At 38.0% G+C, this 14,337-nt stretch overlaps 1 protein-coding gene across 3 annotated transcripts in view; it reads left to right on the top strand.

The window, feature by feature from the left end:
• Nucleotides 1–14,337, top strand: part of CDKAL1 (CDK5 regulatory subunit associated protein 1 like 1) — a 712,749-nt gene that overhangs the window by 482,034 nt on the left and 216,378 nt on the right. The window lies entirely within an intron of this gene.

A 14,337-nucleotide genomic window follows, 5' to 3' on the forward strand; every position in this document is an offset into this window, starting at 1 on the left:
ACCTTTGATGTGGTTTTTTCTTTCTCCTCAGTTTATATCCACCTTCCATCTGTACATGACACACCATTAATTTGTGTAAGATTGCCAGTCGTTTTAAGGTAATGTGAATTGTGATTATTTTTATACCTGACCTGATGGATGAAAACTGCTTTAGCTTTTGCTCTATGTAAATCTCCTTTAATGTGGCTTTTTGAAGTCATGAACTGGTTTTGACATGGACGGAGGCCAAATCGTGTCACTACAAAAATAGATAATTTTCTACTAAACAGCATTTTTTAAAGAGTATCTGGAATGTCTGTGCTTTTACACACAAAGCCCTGTAGTTTGCTTAAAGAATTGTGATTTACAAGAAGGTTTGAGGATTCTAATTTTTAAGGTTCAAATTGCTATTGACCAAAATTAAGGCATATTTACACAATGTCAGACATGAATGATAATTTTGTTTCCACAGAAAATACTTTCAGCCCTTAATTATGTTCTTCAAAACCCTGCACCTCATCATCACCAAACATTGACTGCCTTCTGTGATTATACCAGGCAGGAAATGGAAGTACTGGCCAGGGTCACACAGAACCTTCTCAAGTCTGTGACGCTGTTCTCCCCTCTGGGGATATGTCATTTGTCTTGGCATATTTGTGGCCTGGGTCTTCCTACGTTTCATAAATTTTTTCCATAGCCTTTTCCTCTGCTGTTTTGCTTAATTAAGATACAACTTTTTATTTCCATCATCTTGTTTATAATTATGTACGTTTGTACTATGTCAGAGTACTGCATGGATACGATTGCTTTATACAAATTGTAAGAAATTATTTTTTTCCACCTTTAATTAGTCATTTATCCTAACTGCATATGATCATTTTAAAATCATTTTCTTTCTTTTTCTTTTTTCTATTCTTCCATACCTTTCCTTTACGTATCTTTCTAAGTTTTTTTTAACCTCTAGGCTTTCTTGATTATCCTAACCACCAAGAATAAAGCTACTTAATGTACATTCAAACAAATACAGCTAATTGTCCAAATATTCAAATCAGTGCATAGAAGGTGTATTTATTAAGTACTACAACCTTCAAAGTCAAAAATGGAAAACCCTTGTTAATACTTTCAAATCTTGAACCGAACTGTGTTAGGCTAAAGAATATAGATTTTTATGTGAAATGTCTGCCGTTGGCCTATAGCGCTTTCTTGCCTTTCTTCTATTATTGCAGGCAAATTTGTCTCACATAAGAGAGTTCTTTTGGGCACGCTGGCACTGGCAAATGGAATATTTTCAAAATTTCAAGTCAGTTGTTGCACTTGTGAAATTTCTTCCTTCTTTGCCTATTATAGCAGTAGCGAATAAAAACTTGATACTTGTTACACAATATTTTCCCAAGTATAGACATGCATCCCCTGTGCAGAATAGACTAGAACACTTTCCAGATAGTTTGTTGCATTCATGTGATTAAATGAGGTTAGGGAATCAGCACCTCTCTTTTATCTTTATTTGGTTGAGAGCTGACTCAGTTGTTGGAGGAATTACTGTGGCTACTTAACTGGGCAACAGTTTCACAAGTTATGTTGTTCTGAAGGTCTATTAAGTCTGTTCCATCTTGAACAGTTCCAGCAGCCTCCATGAGCTATATAGAGGTAAAGAGATGATCATGTCAGGTATTAGGAAATAGTCTCTTGGATTTCTTTGGATCTGGGTCCTTTCTTTGGATTCTGAGTTATTGTGAGGCATCTATGTAGTTTTTCTAGAAGTATTCGACCAACTGGAGGATCCTAGAACCAACTATGTTTCCCAGGTATCTCTAGTATGTCTAGCAATGAAAATATTAGACATACCTGGAGAAGATATTGGTGATGCCTGGAGATCACACTCCATCCCATACCCACCCATATATAATTTCAGTTTCAAGTGCCATGAGTCAGTTGGATTGTAGAGTATGAGTCTAGTCAGTTAGCATCTCCGAGAGATTTTTAAATTAACTCTGTATTGTGTATATGCAGCAAGGGCAGAAGCAACCCTGGTATATAATTTCACATTTAGATTAAAAGTAAGATATATTGGAAAACTGTAGTAGGCAGCCAATATGACATACCTGCTTATGTATAGCAGATGACTGAGAAAACTTCAGGTAACCTATTTTTTTAAAAAAAGAAATCAGATAATCACTGCTAATAAAGTGATCCTAGGCCCGGCATAGTGGCTTACGCCTGGAATCCCAGCACATTGGGAGGCTGAGGTGGGTGGATCTCCTGAGCTCAGGAGTTCAAGATCAGCTTGGGCAACATGGTGAAACCCTGTCTCTATGAAAAATACAAATTAGCTGGGCATGTTGGCTCACACCTGTGGTCCCAACTACTTAGGAGACTGAGGTGGGAGAACCGACTGAGCCTGGGAGATGAGGTTGCAGTGAGCCAAGATTACACCACTGCACTCCAGCCTGGGCGACAGTGTGAGACCCATCTCAAAAAATGAAATAAAAAAGTGATCCTTGCATAGTTTTAGACAGTTCATCAGAACCATAAAATTGTGTATTTTATCTAGTCCATCTGTTACTTGCGAAGAATAGTATAGACTTACTCCCATGAGGACAGTATAATCAGCTTTGCCATTTAGCGAAAAAGAGTTTTCCTATCCTCTTGGGGAAGTCCATCTACCTAGTGAATAGTTTCCAACTATTATGGACATTTAGAAATAAATGAAATGTTTGAGACTAGGCACGGTGGCTCATACCTGTAATCCCAGCACTTTGGGAGGCCGAGGTGGGTGGATCACCTGAGGTCAGGAGTTCAAGACCAGCCTGGCCAACATGGTGAAACCCCATCTCTACTAAAAAATAATAATAATAATGTATGTATATTTATATATATACACACACACACACACAAATTAGCCAGGCATGGGCATGCACCTGTAATCCCAGCTACTCGGGAGGCTGAGGCAGGAGAATCACTTGAACTTGGGAGGCAGAAGTTGCAGTAAGCTGAGATCATACCACTGCACTCCAGCCTGGGCGACAGAGTGAGACTCCATCTCAAAAAAAAAAAGGGCCAGGCGCGGTGGCTCACACCTGTAATCCCAGCACTTTGGGAGACCAAGGCGGGTGGATCACAAAGTCAGGAGATCGAGACCATCCTATCTAACACAGTGAAACCTCATCTTTACTAAAAATACAAAAAATTTAGCCAGGCATGGTGGTGGACACCTGTAGTCCCAGCTACTTGGGAGGCTGAGGCAGGAGAATGGCGTGAACCTGGGAGGCGGAGCTTGCAGGGAGGCGGAGCTTGCAGGGAGGCGGAGCTTGCAGTGAGCCGAGATCACGCCACTGCACTCCAGCCTGGGTGACAGAGTGAGACTCCATCTCAAAACAAAACAAAACAAAACAAAAAAAGAAAAAATAAATAAGTGAAATATTGAAATATTTTAAATAGTTCTTATGTTTGACCTACTTTCCCCTATAAAAACTAGTATTGCTTTATGCCAAATAGATGAGTGCTTATTTTGGAAACACCAAAGTTTCAGGGCTTTCTTTAGAGTCACTAGTCTGGATAACTGATCCAGCACAAAATTGTCTTGTCCAGCCTTTATTAAAATTCAATACAGTATTTTCACTCTTGGAGGGCCTAACACTATCATGTTGTCCTGATTTGTGCATAACATTCATTCATAAAATGATCCTGACTTAAAGTGGTATGTTTGGTGCTTTCTTTTTCTGTTTTCTTTTTAAAAATCCTTCCTAAATGGTGGCCCATTTCATTTACATCTCTTATTTCCCCAGAAATTTTTGTAATGTGCCTTTAACAAATAAAAGTCTTGTCTTTCTTCTCCAGCAGTGTGAGGCTTCTCAAATATTAGTGTTATGAGTTATGAACAAGGCATTTCCTGATCCGTTTCCTTAAAAAATCCATTTTATAAGACAACCTACAGCATTTAAGATTGAAATCCAAACTATGGGGGTTTACCTGAAGCTGCAGGCTTTTAAACCACTAATTCTGTGATATTGGTAGAGTTGTGATTCTCAAACAGTGGAAGTGAAATATTTTTAATTAATTTTCTTTACAGTTGAAAATGGCCCATGTTTTAGCTGGGAGCAATGTAAGTTTACATATGAGCCAACTAAGCTGGTTCATTATTCTCTTCAGTTGTTTGAAAGTTGGCAGCCATCATCACAACAGCAGCTGGATACAAGATAACCTAGCAGTGTTGGCACATGTTGAGGCATATGGGAATTTATTAAATCATGCAACCTTTGCAAAGAAGAGTGTCTAAATGACTTAATATACTAATTCAAACAACTGGCCATGAGCAATCATGTGACTTAAATTATTCTATTCAGATTTATTAATCCAATTGAACATTAACTGAGTAATTTGATGTTTTTATCTAAATGGATAAGATGATTTTTTTGAAATATAAAATGGGATTTGTAGGGTTATGGGAAGAAAGTGTATAGAACAAAGCAAGAGGTACAATTCTGGTTTTAAAAATAATCTGTGATTGGCTGGGTGCAGTGGCTCACACCTGTAATCCCAACACTTTGGGAGGCTGAGGTAGGAGGAACACTTGAGCCCAGGAGTTCCAGACCAGCCTGTGAGACCCTATCTCTACAAAAAAAATAAAAATAAAAAAATTAGCTGAGCATGCTGGTGTGCACCTGTGGTCTCAACTACTAGGGAGGCTGGGGCAGGAGGATAACTTGAGCCCAGAAGTTGGAAGTCACAATGAGCTATGATCATGCTGCTGCACTCCAGTCTGCGTGACAGAGCAAGATCCTGTCTTTCAAAAAAAAAAAAAATTTATGTTTTTATATTTTAAAATATGTATCTTATATATTTTACTATCATTCGTTGTCACATAACTGATGTCTCTGTTATCTTTTTAACTTATTACTGAGTTTTTTTAAAGTATAAAACATGAATGATTCTTTTTTTTTTATTTTTCCTGTATTTTTGAGAGAGTTACTTCCCAATTCAATGATTTTGTACTGCGTTATGTTGGGAATGATATAATTAGGGTTCCCAGGGCCTTAAGGCATTAGACAAGAACTTTAATTGGGCCTCTATCATTTGAGCAGCAGTGAATTTATAGTCATTCGCCAACATAAACAATACATTAACATATATTCAAAAAAATGACAACATGCAGAGTTCTTAAGCATATGTTTTAATGCTAAGTAAAGCAGTCTTTAAGTCCTCAAGTTCACACATTAAAATGTGAAAGAAACATGTAAGAATATCCTCTGGATAGATACTTAAGAAATGAATCAGTTTATATATTAAAAGACCTAACTGTTTAGATAGACTATTTTGTTAGAAGTCCAGTAGCTTTTTGGTTTATGTTAACTAGACCTTAACTAGTCACCATCTCTATCTTTCTCACTTGGTAAATACAATTCGAATGAATTAATAAACAGTTTTGTTTTTACCCGCAAGTTGCATGGATCTAATGTTAAGTTGCGTCTTACTGTGGCATCTCTGTGTTGATTTTTAATCCCATGATATCATTCATTTTAGAATTTGCCATTATCATTTCTTAAGGTACGGTGTACTTCAGGGTTAATTTCCCTTGTTGCTTATAGAATATTAACCATTTTAGCACTATGATATTTATTATTATTCCCCTAAGTTCACTATACCCAGAGACTGCCCAGTGAAATGCCACAGCTAATAAGCAATGAACACTCACAGGTAAAGGGGAATCTTTTGCAGGGCGAGGAGAGAACAAACTAGAGGGAAAGTAGCAGACTTGCAGAGGAAGTTTCATTCTCTGATCTCTCCACTGTATACTCATTCAGTGGAAGGGGCACAAGGGCATAAAGCCAGTATTACTTTGGCAGGATGATGACTGTAAGTGAGTCATTGAGCTAACATATATCGTCCAGCCCATCCTATGACCTACTTTTCCAGCCTATCTGCAAAAAGGATGCTAAATTATTAACATCCTGAGTAATTTTTCTTTCCTGTCATTAGTCCTGGTCATCCATGTGTGCTTATTGGAACACAATCTGATAAGAGCTGTGTTATGTTAAATTAGTGTTTTATTCTGCCTTATTCATCTAGTTTTAGTCCTAGTGGCTTGGATATAAGTAGAAGAGAAGAAAAGAAATGCAAAAGAAAAAAAAAAAAGAATGATTCAGCAAGGATTAGATAATTATGTTTTCTTCCAGATGCATTCCCAGATGTGTTTCTGTTCACTAAGTAACCACCTTCAAAATAATTGAGGCAGAATACTTCCCTGAAAAATGTTTTCTGGCTTATGTCATCATATCTAGTATCTTTAGCTAAGTTGTTATTTTGGATAGCACTAAGGTCTTGTTCACTGTTTTTATCTTTTGCCAAATTTCTTTCTGAGGTAGTGAAGTTCTTTTCCCTTCTCTCCGTTGCTACTTTTAGAACTTTTCAAATGAATAAATACATATCATTAGATCAGTTATTTAGTAGAAAAACATATTTACTTTTTTTCGCTTCTCCAGTGTGTTGTTATATTTAGAAGATTATATGCTAAATAGATTATGGCATGATGTGCTAAATACCATATCATTTTGGGACTACCCCAAATTCAATTCACTGGTTTGAAGGCAACTGTTATTTTATGTTGACTTGTTTTCCATTTCCTTGTAGCCTGGTAAAGAAAAGAACCTCATTTTTCCTAAACTTTCATTCACTTTGTATCCTTCCTTTACAATATGATTATGTTATTCCTTTCAGAAATCATCTTCTCTTAATCTCCTGTGCATTTTTCCTGCCTCAGTGGTATATCATAAATATAAGGGTCAAATCACATATACATGAAGTGGTAGAATAATAGCATTTTTCTTTTTTTGACAGAGTGTTTTCATATTCCACAGAGTTTGCATATTAACTCATTATGTTACAAAAACTTAGCAAAGTAGGTAGGGTTAGTATTTTTAATTTGCATTTTATAAAGCAAATGTCAGGGTTCAGAATGGTTAGAAAGATTTGTTGAGGACAGGTGTGCTGGCTCATGCCTGTAATCCCAGCACTTTCAGAGGCTGAGGCAGGCAGATCGCTTGAGTCCAGGAGTTCGAGAACTGCCTGGACAACATAGCAAAACCCCATCTCTACAAAAAATACAAAAAATCAGCCAGGCATGGTAGCACTCGCCTGTAGTCCCAGCTACTTTGGAGGCTGAGGTGGGAGGATCAGTTGAGCCTGGGAGGCAGAGGCTGCCATGAGCCGAGATCACACCACTGCATTCCAGCCTGGGCAACAGAGCAAGACCCTGTCTCAAAAAAAATAAATAAATAAAAGAAGCCCACAATGAATTAATGCATACTGTAACTATATACCCTCAGTTTCTACTGTGGTTCTTTTTACCAGTTCCAATAACATACATTAATTAAATGATTTATATTTTTATCAGTTATGTGTCCAGACTAGTAATAAATGCAATGGTAAGAATACCAATAATACGTAACATGATAATCATAATAAAACAATTATCTAATATTTTTGGGTGTTTACTTTTGTGCCAAGCACTACTGTTAAAGCATTGTATGCTTTAGGTTGCTTAATCCTCAAGGCCCAAAGATGTTAAGTAATTTGCCCAAAGTCATGCAGTTAGTGATAGAACCTTGATAAAATCCAGGCCAGGTGGTTACCCGGCCAGTACTCTTATCCATAGTGTTGTACTGCTGGTCTAATCTAAGGTATTTTCCTCTAGCATTGGAGACAATAAAGTGGATTCAGCAAATACTGAGGAGAAGAAATTTACAATGTAGACTTAGAAGAGAAGATGAGGAAGGCATGCATGGGGGTCAAAAGTAACTCCTTGGTATCTTGAGTAAGGCATAGCAGAAAATGATGTAGTTAATCCAGATAGGGAAATGAGAAGGAGGAGGAGTTTGGGTAGGAAAGATGAGTTTGATGTTGGACGTGCTGAATTTGAAGTGACTATCTGGAAAATCTGGGAGAGAGCCCCCCTTAGGCTGTAGAAAACGTGGGTCAGGAGCCAAGAAGAAAGATGAGGGTCTAGAGATAAATGCTTGGGAGTAATCAGCATTTGAGTAGTAGATGAAGTTATAGGTAATGAGATCATCCAGAAGGAAAAATGGAAGGGTAAGAACAGAAGTCTAGGGAACACCAATATTTCAATAATAATGGGAAAGGAAAAAGGATTCTGTGGCAGGCTAAAAAGGCAGGGTCAGGCCCGTGGAGGTCCCAGGAGGAAATAATACTATGGAAGCCAAGAGACAATACAGCTGTAGGAAAAGGAAGGGAATAAGGGCCAAATGTTATTGAGAGTTGCTTCTTATAAGCAAGCACTGGGCTGGGGGCTCTGGGGAGTATGAAAAAAACAAAAGATATTGTTAGATTGCTTTCTTTTCCAAATATCATGAGTATTCAAAAGTTATTGAGATGTACTAACGTCTAAAGTCAGAAATCTTCATGGTCCTTTTTGGACTGCAGCATCCCAGTTCCTAGCCCAGTGCTCAGTTTGTCCTCGTTGACACCCCCACAACTCTGCACTGTATATATGGCAGGAAGGGACTCGAGTAAGAAGCAGGGATAATACATGTCTGTTGAATGAATGGCACTTAACTCTGGAACTAATAAGAGAAAGGCTTAGAGCAGTATTTCTTGGTCTGTTTTAATTAAAGTTCTCTTTTCATAAACAAGAAAATCCTCTTTGCAGAAAAAGTGATACATTCCCTTTAATAGTACATAATACTTTGCCTTCTTAGAGATTCTGTGTTCTGTGGACCCCTGCTGGCTAATAGCTAACAATAATTATTAGGCAATATTTATTGAGCCTATAATATGTTGAAACCAGTGTGGTTTACATGGTACTAAGTGGTTTACATGAGTTAACTCCTTTAATTCTCACAATGGCACATATTACATACAAAATCTTATTATCCCCATTTTAGGGTGAAGAAATTTAGGTACATAGAAGTTAAATAACTTGCCTGAAATCACAGTGCTAATAATTGCCGGAGTTCAGATCCAAGCTCTACCTTGTGGATCTCCAAACTTTATTCATTGCTATTATAATTTCCAAGTAGGATCATTTTTGGAAACAATAGGGATGATAATTTTCCAATTAAAAATTGTACTGCGCTATTAAATAGAAAAAGTTATATTATACACGCCATCTCCTGGACATTTAATACAACATTCTATAGTCAATATCTCCTCCTTTTTACCTTCACTCTCCATCCAGTCACTGGGTGAAGGGATCGATAAAGAAGCTGTGTTTGTTAAAACAGAACGACTATATGCTCCAGCAGTCCCACTACTAGCTGTTTATCCAAAGGAAAGGAAATCAGTAACAAAGAGATACCTGTTCCCCCATGTTTATTGCAGCCCTATGCCCAATAGCCAAGATAAGGAATCAGCCTAAATGTCCATCATCAGATGAATGGATAAAGATATAGCACACACCAGAATACTATTCAACCATAAAAAAAATGAAATTTTGTCATGGCAGCAACATGGATGGAACCGAAGGTCATTATGTTAACTGAAAGAAACCAGGCACAGAAAGACAAATACTGCTATGTTTGAATGTGAACATGAGAAAAACTACAAATAAAAGTAATGAGTGTTTTATCTGTAATAACATCTTTAATTATAAAACTGCAGAGTTTCCTAATGAAGTATGTGTACATGTTTTAAAATAAAATGCTAATGCCAGTGGTTGTTACATGTCGCGAAGCTATTATCCATTCTAAACTACATTTCAAAAACTGTAAGTCCTCATGTCTTCCTCCTACTTATCTTCCTTTCTTAAAGCCAAGTATATTACATCTCTAGCTTAAACTCCTGCCCATAAGCACCCTGTATTCCTAACCACACATCCATTTCATCACTTGCTGCAGGCACAGGGAGAGTCAATGGAGGGTCACTGTTGCCTCCTTGTACTCCTCGTTATCATCATTCTCATGTTCACTGAGTCCTCATTATGTGAATGGTCCACTTTAGGACCTTATATTCCTATTGAAAATCAGGAAGAAATCAAGGGGGCATGTACAGTATGTGTACTTTTGAATATTCTACTGGACTTTGCAGTAATACGAAAAGGTGCCCTAATTAAGTCCTCAGAAAACAATGAGAAAAAGAAGACTGGGTGATGTAACCCACGATTTTTTTAAAATGCTGAATCTCAGATTATTAAGATCTAACCAGGGCTGGGTGCTGTGGCTCACGCCTGTAATCCCAGCATTTTGGGAGGCTGAGGTGGGCAGATCACAAGGTCAGGAGATCGAGACCATCCTGGCTAATACGGTGAACCCCGTCTCTACTAAAAATACAAAAAACTAGCCGGGTGTGGTGGCGGGCGCCTGTAGTCCCAGCTACTCGGGAGGCTAAGGCAGGAGAATGGAGTGAACCCGGGAGGTGGAGCTTGCAGTGAGCCAAGATTGTACCACTGCACTCCAGCCTGGGCAACAGAGCGAGACTCCATCTCAAAAAAAAAAAAAGATCTGACCAATTTGAATTCTGGAAATAGGATCGAAATGTCCCTGTGAATTAACATTAATTTCAAAAGAGACTAAATTTTGCATTTATTCTATTAGTATTTATTTGTTACAGACTGTGTGTCCAGCACTTGTTAGGTATAGAATATTAAGAAATTAGTAAAACTTGATAACTGTCTTTTAGGGACTGATATTCTTAAGTTGTAGTTAATATTAGGTAGATGTTTATAAGCCAGAATGTTTGGTAAGTATGGTAAAACCCCGGTGTTAAATCCAGTATGCAAGGAACGTAAATGTTTATTATAGGTTTTGTATGGATGAGAAAGAAATACTGAATTTAGAGGTCTTAGATGAAAATCCATCCTCTTTCTTCACATAATTATACTTTATAAGTTTCATTTTATTTGTGATATAATTAAATCTACCAGTGTAGAGAAAGATTTTAACTAGGTTACATATGCACACACACACGTTTGCATGCATATATATTTATGCATATAAAAGTTGTAGTTTGATTCATCTGCAAGCGACAGAAAAAATACGGCGTAAAAAATAAAAGTTTATTTCTCAGTCATGTAAATGAAGTCCAGAGCCAAATGGTGGAACTCTGTAAGGCTCCAGCATGTCAGAGATGTAGGATTGAACTTTCATCTCACGGTTAAAGATGGCTACTTAATCTCCAGCCATCACATCTGCATTCCAGACAGTAGAAAGGCAAGGGGCAAACAAGAGTGCATGTTTCTTCCCTTCTAATACTTACTGAAAGTCATACCCATCACTTTTGATTATGTCAGATTGTCAGAACTTAGTCATATGACCACACTTACCTGCAAGAGAGGCTAAGAAAATTTAGTGTTTAGTTTGAGTTTTTTTGTCTCCCTTTAAAGAGCCTCTTGGAAAGAAGGGGAGATGAAATGGTGGGGAGCAATTAGCAGCCTTTGCCACAGTCATATTTGTCCACTGTGCTTGCCACACATAGAACTTACTCTAAGAGAGAGAACCCCAGTCCCATCTAGTTACGCTGTCATTTTATAAGTGCGTGATCTCTGGGCAATGCCCTGTGCTTTTCAGGAAGTCCAGGTGTGGCTTTCCATGGGCTGATGGATATAAGCTAAAAAGCAACCTAACATTCCCAATATAAAATAGAATGGAAATAAGAAAATATTTAAAGCTCCCATTTGAAAACTGGGAGAATAAGAAACACATGAGTTTTCAGTAGGAATTATTAAACCTTGCTTGGTAGAAATCCTGGAGCCTTTCTGTGCAAGCACTGCAGGACAGTCTTTAGTACCCTGTCTGATGGCCCCTGGCTTTCCTCTGTGACGGATACGCCTTAGTCCTTTGTCCTCTGTTGCTCTGTCTTCTGTGTCCGTATCTGAGATGGGATTAGGGTGAATGCTCTTCTGAGTGGGTTCTAACACTTCTTTCTGGTACCAGCATGAGCCCTGGCAATTGTGTTAGGGGTTGTACAGTAGCGGGCTGTGCAGACCATCCTGCATTTTTGGCAGTCCAAGTCCCTCACAAACTTAGTAGCCTTCTAGTCTGTTTCTTGTCAGTTCCATGAACAACTATAGGCAAAGGTCTTAACTGGACATAGTTTTGAACCTAAAGATTCTGTCTTTTATTTACTGGCCTCTGTCCTTCTTCCCTACTCTGAACTTACTGATGACTCCTTTGAGGTCATCTGAAGCACTCTTAATCACATCTCTGCCAAGAAACTCAGCTCATGTATGATAGGGCACCAGTCTTCTGAGGTGACTATGATACTGTAGCCAATGCTTGTAATTGCTTTGCTTGGCTTTTTCAGACCTCCAAACATCAAAATCACAGGACCCTCAGTCAAATTTAATTCTAATTCACAAGGAAAGTGGTTTTCTAAGCAAAGCTGTTTCCTTTCTCTATCTTCTTTGTTTTCTTTTCTTTTCTTTCTTTCTTTCTTCTTTCTCTTTTCTTTTCAGGTATAAGTCCATCTTATTTCTTTTTCTAAATTTTTTACTTTTAAGTAAATTTATATGGGTACATAGTAAATGTATATATTTATGGGCACATGAGATACTTTAGGCATACACTGCGTAATAATCACAGAGTAAATGAGGTATCTGTCACCTCAAGTAATTTTTCATTTCAGCAAAGCTGCTTTCTTACTCAGCTTGCAACCAGCTAGCCATAGTCTGAGTTCCTTGTTACTAAGAGCAATAAGAAGGAGCCAGCTATATTCAACATTCTGAATTTTTTGTAATATCTCTACAGCTGTAGACTGAGTTAACATTTGGACTGTCTTCCAAGGTTCAGCAGGGGACAATGTGACCAGATATTTTGCTGACATAACATTAATTACTTTTCCAGCCTGCAGTGTGAGGCCTTGCTGCACAAAATGTGACAAACGAGTATCACACTTTTAGGTTCTGTCACATATAGTATCCCACTTTGATTGGATTGGTTTGGGCTGTCAATGACCAAAAACATAAAACAGTGTCTCAAACAAGATAGATAGATATCACTTTCTCACATTAAAAAAAAAAAAAAAAAAAACTTAAGATATAGCAATCTTGTGCTGGTGGACAGTCCACAGCATCAATGACTCAGGATTCTGTCCTGTTGCTCAGCTATCCTCTGTCTCATGGTCCATGATGACTGCTGAAAATTCAACCACCACATCTGCATTCCAGCCAGGAAGAAGGAGAAATAGTTAAAGAAGTATGTGCCCCACCCTGCTTTGAAGGTTACTGTCTTAGAAATTGTACATGACACTTCCACTTATATCTCATTGATTAGAACATAACTTTCCCTAGCTGCAAGGGAAACTAGAAAATAACACATTTCTTCTGGACATCCATGTATGTAGCTCAGAATCCATTTATATGGAAAATGAAAGAAATGGATATGGAGGGACCTCTGAAAATCTCTACCACAATAGGTACTTCTAAAAAGTTCTCAGGCCAGGTGCGGTGGCTCACGCCTATAATCCCAGCACTTTGGGAGGCCAAGACGGGCAGATCACAAGGTCAGGAGATCGAGACCATCCTGGCCAACACAGTGAGCCCCGTCTCTACTAAAAATACAAACAAACAAACAAAAATTAGCTAGGCGTGGCGGCGGGCACCTGTAGTCCCAGCTACTCGGGAGGCTGAGGCTGGAGAATGACATGAACCCGGGAGGCGGAGCTTGCAGTGGGCTGAGATTGTGCCTCTGAACTCCAGCCTGGGCGACAGAGCGGGACTCCGTCTCAAAAAAAAAAAAAAAAGAAAAGAAAAGTTCTCATGTTGTAGGGTAATAACTTCCCCCAAAAAGAACTGAATTTTTTTATCATATCTCTAAGTACTAATTATGTTCTCTTGAGTGTCAATACCGAATTTTGCACATGACTCAATATTTGGTTTTTGTTCTCTTATGATGACAAAGTCTTCATTTTTAAAAAATGCTATCTCCTAATTTAATCTCACAAATTAAACAATATCTTGAGGATTATCAGCTGTCTATGTTGAGTGACTATCAGAAAATTTCATTTGATATAAGACTTAAAGAAATTTAACTGCTAGAGGTTTTTTTCTAATATCAGACAGGAATTGGTGTTATTTCAGTTTTTTTATGTTCTAGATTTCCTTATTGTAGTATGTACGCAGCAATTGCCTCAGCCTCATGGTGAGTCCCTTTTGCGGTTCTAGAAACCATCTAGGGCATATGTTTCTCCCACTGCTTCTATTAACAATTCCAGGCATCCAGTAAAGGTGTCCAGTACATTGGAGTCAGCCTGCTGCCGGAATTACTGAATAATTTCTATCAGAACAAAAGGGATGGAGAGGAGAAAATCCAATTTTTCTATTTTCTTTGTTTTCAACCCAGTGTTTCCTCTAATTTGTATGGGGTTACTTATGTGATCTGCTTTAGTTGATTTTGATCAATGAAATCAGTG

This window comes from Macaca thibetana, chromosome 4 (genome assembly GCF_024542745.1).
Source record: "Macaca thibetana thibetana isolate TM-01 chromosome 4, ASM2454274v1, whole genome shotgun sequence".
In the NCBI taxonomy this organism is placed as follows: domain Eukaryota; kingdom Metazoa; phylum Chordata; class Mammalia; order Primates; family Cercopithecidae; genus Macaca; species Macaca thibetana.